Here is a 6,000-nt window from a genome sequence, read left to right on the forward strand (position 1 = left end):
CACGACAAATTCATTTTACTATGGGGATAAAGCATGAACCGCAATCTTACATTATGCAAACTTTACCATGTTCATTTTACCTTGGGTTACATAGGAGTGAATGGGGGCACTGCCGTCCTGCGGTAGCTTGGCGTCATTACATGAGCCACCTCATAAAGCATGAACCGCAGTCTTACATTATGCAGACTTTAGTATGTTCAATTTACCTTGGGTTACATAGGAGTGAATGGGGGCACTGCCATCTTGCGGTACCTTGGCGTCATTACATGAGCCACCTCATAAAGCATGAACCGCAGTCTTACACTATGCAAACTGGAGCTCAAAGTTTGCTTCGTGTAGGGCTCGAACCATGATCTCCCGGTCACCGGGCAAAGTTATACACCATTCTGCCATTTTGACGGGGAATTCGGCATTTTTATTAGGTAGTGTATAGTACATAAAGGACGTCTTGTCGAAAAGAAAAAAATGATTTTTCTGATTGGCTGGTTGATCGGTGACGTCACTTGGACACTCTATTAGGTACACCGCCATTTTCAGGCGTTCCTAATCACAGGCCACTTCATTAGGGAAAAATCATGGTCAAAATTTAAATGAAAGTGAAAAGTGCCACACCCAAACAACCCCCCACTTTCTGATTGGCTGTTTGAGCTGTGACGTCATTCGGACACTCCATTAGGTACACCGCCATTTTCAGGTGTTCCTAATCACAGGCCACTTCATTAGGGAAAAATCATGGTCAAAATTTAAATGAAAGTGAAAAGTGCCACACCCAAACAACCCCCCACTTTCTGATTGGCTGTTTGAGCTGTGACGTCATTCGGACACTCCATTAGGTACACCGCCATTTTCAGGTGTTCCTAATCACAGGCCACTTCATTAGGGAAAAATCATGGTCAAAATTTAAATGAAAATGAAAAGTGCCACACCCAAACAACCCCCCACTTTCTGATTGGCTGTTTGAGCTGTGACGTCATTCGGACACTCCATTAGGTACACCGCCATTTTCAGGTGTTCCTAATCACAGGCCACTTCATTAGGGAAAAATCATGGTCAAAATTTAAATGAAAGTGAAAAGTGCCACACCCAAACAACCCCCCACTTTCTGATTGGCTGTTTGATTGGTGACGTCATTCGGACACTCCATTAGGTACACCGCCATTTTCAGGTGTTCCTAATCACAGGCCACTTCATTAGGGAAAAATCATGGTCAAAATTTAAATGAAAGTGAAAAGTGCCACACCCAAACAACCCCCCACTTTCTGATTGGCTGTTTGAGCTGTGACGTCATTCGGACACTCCATTAGGTACACCGCCATTTTCAGGTGTTCCTAATCACAGGCCACTTCATTAGGGAAAAATCATGGTCAAAATTTAAATGAAAGTGAAAAGTGCCACACCCAAACAACCCCCCACTTTCTGATTGGCTGTTTGATTGGTGACGTCATTCGGACACTCCATTAGGTACACCGCCATTTTCAGGTGTTCCTAATCACAGGCCACTTCATTAGGGAAAAATCATGGTCAAAATTTAAATGAAAGTGAAAAGTGCCACACCCAAACAACCCCCCACTTTCTGATTGGCTGTTTGATTGGTGACGTCATTCGGACACTCCATTAGGTACACCGCCATTTTCAGGTGTTCCTAATCACAGGCCACTTCATTAGGGAAAAATCATGGTCAAAATTTAAATGAAAGTGAAAAGTGCCACACCCAAACAACCCCCCACTTTCTGATTGGCTGTTTGATTGGTGACGTCATTCGGACACTCCATTAGGTACACCGCCATTTTCAGGTGTTCCTAATCACAGGCCACTTCATTAGGGAAAAATCATGGTCAAAATTTAAATGAAAGTGAAAAGTGCCACACCCAAACAACCCCCCACTTTCTGATTGGCTGTTTGAGCTGTGACGTCATTCGGACACTCCATTAGGTACACCGCCATTTTCAGGTGTGCCTAATCACAGGCCACTTCATTAGGGAAAAATCATGGTCAAAATTTAAATGAAAGTGAAAAGTGCCACACCCAAACAACCCCCCACTTTCTGATTGGCTGTTTGATTGGTGACGTCATTCGGACACTCCATTAGGTACACCGCCATTTTCAGGTGTTCCTAATCACAGGCCACTTCATTAGGGAAAAATCATGGTCAAAATTTAAATGAAAGTGAAAAGTGCCACACCCAAACAACCCCCCACTTTCTGATTGGCTGTTTGATTGGTGACGTCATTCGGACACTCCATTAGGTACACCGCCATTTTCAGGTGTTCCTAATCACAGGCCACTTCATTAGGGAAAAATCATGGTCAAAATTTAAATGAAAGTGAAAAGTGCCACACCCAAACAACCCCCCACTTTCTGATTGGCTGTTTGATTGGTGACGTCATTCGGACACTCCATTAGGTACACCGCCATTTTCAGGTGTTCCTAATCACAGGCCACTTCATTAGGGAAAAATCATGGTCAAAATTTAAATGAAAGTGAAAAGTGCCACACCCAAACAACCCCCCACTTTCTGATTGGCTGTTTGAGCTGTGACGTCATTCGGACACTCCATTAGGTACACCGCCATTTTCAGGTGTGCCTAATCACAGGCCACTTCATTAGGGAAAAATCATGGTCAAAATTTAAATGAAAGTGAAAAGTGCCACACCCAAACAACCCCCCACTTTCTGATTGGCTGTTTGATTGGTGACGTCATTCGGACACTCCATTAGGTACACCGCCATTTTCAGGTGTTCCTAATCACAGGCCACTTCATTAGGGAAAAATCATGGTCAAAATTTAAATGAAAGTGAAAAGTGCCACACCCAAACAACCCCCCACTTTCTGATTGGCTGTTTGATTGGTGACGTCATTCGGACACTCCATTAGGTACACCGCCATTTTCAGGTGTTCCTAATCACAGGCCACTTCATTAGGGAAAAATCATGGTCAAAATTTAAATGAAAGTGAAAAGTGCCACACCCAAACAACCCCCCACTTTCTGATTGGCTGTTTGAGCTGTGACGTCATTCGGACACTCCATTAGGTACACCGCCATTTTCAGGTGTGCCTAATCACAGGCCACTTCATTAGGGAAAAATCATGGTCAAAATTTAAATGAAAGTGAAAAGTGCCACACCCAAACAACCCCCCACTTTCTGATTGGCTGTTTGATTGGTGACGTCATTCGGACACTCCATTAGGTACACCGCCATTTTCAGGTGTTCCTAATCACAGGCCACTTCATTAGGGAAAAATCATGGTCAAAATTTAAATGAAAGTGAAAAGTGCCACACCCAAACAACCCCCCACTTTCTGATTGGCTGTTTGAGCTGTGACGTCATTCGGACACTCCATTAGGTACACCGCCATTTTCAGGTGTTCCTAATCACAGGCCACTTCATTAGGGAAAAATCATGGTCAAAATTTAAATGAAAGTGAAAAGTGCCACACCCAAACAACCCCCCACTTTCTGATTGGCTGTTTGAGCTGTGACGTCATTCGGACACTCCATTAGGTACACCGCCATTTTCAGGTGTTCCTAATCACAGGCCACTTCATTAGGGAAAAATCATGGTCAAAATTTAAATGAAAGTGAAAAGTGCCACACCCAAACAACCCCCCACTTTCTGATTGGCTGTTTGATTGGTGACGTCATTCGGACACTCCATTAGGTACACCGCCATTTTCAGGTGTTCCTAATCACAGGCCACTTCATTAGGGAAAAATCATGGTCAAAATTTAAATGAAAGTGAAAAGTGCCACACCCAAACAACCCCCCACTTTCTGATTGGCTGTTTGATTGGTGACGTCATTCGGACACTCCATTAGGTACACCGCCATTTTCAGGTGTTCCTAATCACAGGCCACTTCATTAGGGAAAAATCATGGTCAAAATTTAAATGAAAGTGAAAAGTGCCACACCCAAACAACCCCCCACTTTCTGATTGGCTGTTTGATTGGTGACGTCATTCGGACACTCCATTAGGTACACCGCCATTTTCAGGTGTTCCTAATCACAGGCCACTTCATTAGGGAAAAATCATGGTCAAAATTTAAATGAAAGTGAAAAGTGCCACACCCAAACAACCCCCCACTTTCTGATTGGCTGTTTGAGCTGTGACGTCATTCGGACACTCCATTAGGTACACCGCCATTTTCAGGTGTTCCTAATCACAGGCCACTTCATTAGGGAAAAATCATGGTCAAAATTTAAATGAAAGTGAAAAGTGCCACACCCAAACAACCCCCCACTTTCTGATTGGCTGTTTGATTGGTGACGTCATTCGGACACTCCATTAGGTACACCGCCATTTTCAGGTGTTCCTAATCACAGGCCACTTCATTAGGGAAAAATCATGGTCAAAATTTAAATGAAAGTGAAAAGTGCCACACCCAAACAACCCCCCACTTTCTGATTGGCTGTTTGATTGGTGACGTCATTCGGACACTCCATTAGGTACACCGCCATTTTCAGGTGTTCCTAATCACAGGCCACTTCATTAGGGAAAAATCATGGTCAAAATTTAAATGAAAGTGAAAAGTGCCACACCCAAACAACCCCCCACTTTCTGATTGGCTGTTTGATTGGTGACGTCATTCGGACACTCCATTAGGTACACCGCCATTTTCAGGTGTTCCTAATCACAGGCCACTTCATTAGGGAAAAATCATGGTCAAAATTTAAATGAAAGTGAAAAGTGCCACACCCAAACAACCCCCCACTTTCTGATTGGCTGTTTGAGCTGTGACGTCATTCGGACACTCCATTAGGTACACCGCCATTTTCAGGTGTTCCTAATCACAGGCCACTTCATTAGGGAAAAATCATGGTCAAAATTTAAATGAAAGTGAAAAGTGCCACACCCAAACAACCCCCCACTTTCTGATTGGCTGTTTGATTGGTGACGTCATTCGGACACTCCATTAGGTACACCGCCATTTTCAGGTGTTCCTAATCACAGGCCACTTCATTAGGGAAAAATCATGGTCAAAATTTAAATGAAAGTGAAAAGTGCCACACCCAAACAACCCCCCACTTTCTGATTGGCTGTTTGATTGGTGACGTCATTCGGACACTCCATTAGGTACACCGCCATTTTCAGGTGTTCCTAATCACAGGCCACTTCATTAGGGAAAAATCATGGTCAAAATTTAAATGAAAGTGAAAAGTGCCACACCCAAACAACCCCCCACTTTCTGATTGGCTGTTTGATTGGTGACGTCATTCGGACACTCCATTAGGTACACCGCCATTTTCAGGTGTTCCTAATCACAGGCCACTTCATTAGGGAAAAATCATGGTCAAAATTTAAATGAAAGTGAAAAGTGCCACACCCAAACAACCCCCCACTTTCTGATTGGCTGTTTGAGCTGTGACGTCATTCGGACACTCCATTAGGTACACCGCCATTTTCAGGTGTGCCTAATCACAGGCCACTTCATTAGGGAAAAATCATGGTCAAAATTTAAATGAAAGTGAAAAGTGCCACACCCAAACAACCCCCCACTTTCTGATTGGCTGTTTGATTGGTGACGTCATTCGGACACTCCATTAGGTACACCGCCATTTTCAGGTGTTCCTAATCACAGGCCACTTCATTAGGGAAAAATCATGGTCAAAATTTAAATGAAAGTGAAAAGTGCCACACCCAAACAACCCCCCACTTTCTGATTGGCTGTTTGATTGGTGACGTCATTCGGACACTCCATTAGGTACACCGCCATTTTCAGGTGTTCCTAATCACAGGCCACTTCATTAGGGAAAAATCATGGTCAAAATTTAAATGAAAGTGAAAAGTGCCACACCCAAACAACCCCCCACTTTCTGATTGGCTGTTTGATTGGTGACGTCATTCGGACACTCCATTAGGTACACCGCCATTTTCAGGTGTTCCTAATCACAGGCCACTTCATTAGGGAAAAATCATGGTCAAAATTTAAATGAAAGTGAAAAGTGCCACACCCAAACAACCCCCCACTTTCTGATTGGCTGTTTGAGCTGTGACGTCATTC

The sequence above is a fragment of the Syngnathus leptorhynchus genome, chromosome 21, assembly GCF_054491065.1.
Source record: "Syngnathus leptorhynchus isolate UIUO chromosome 21, UIUO_Slep, whole genome shotgun sequence".
NCBI lineage: Eukaryota > Metazoa > Chordata > Actinopteri > Syngnathiformes > Syngnathidae > Syngnathus > Syngnathus leptorhynchus.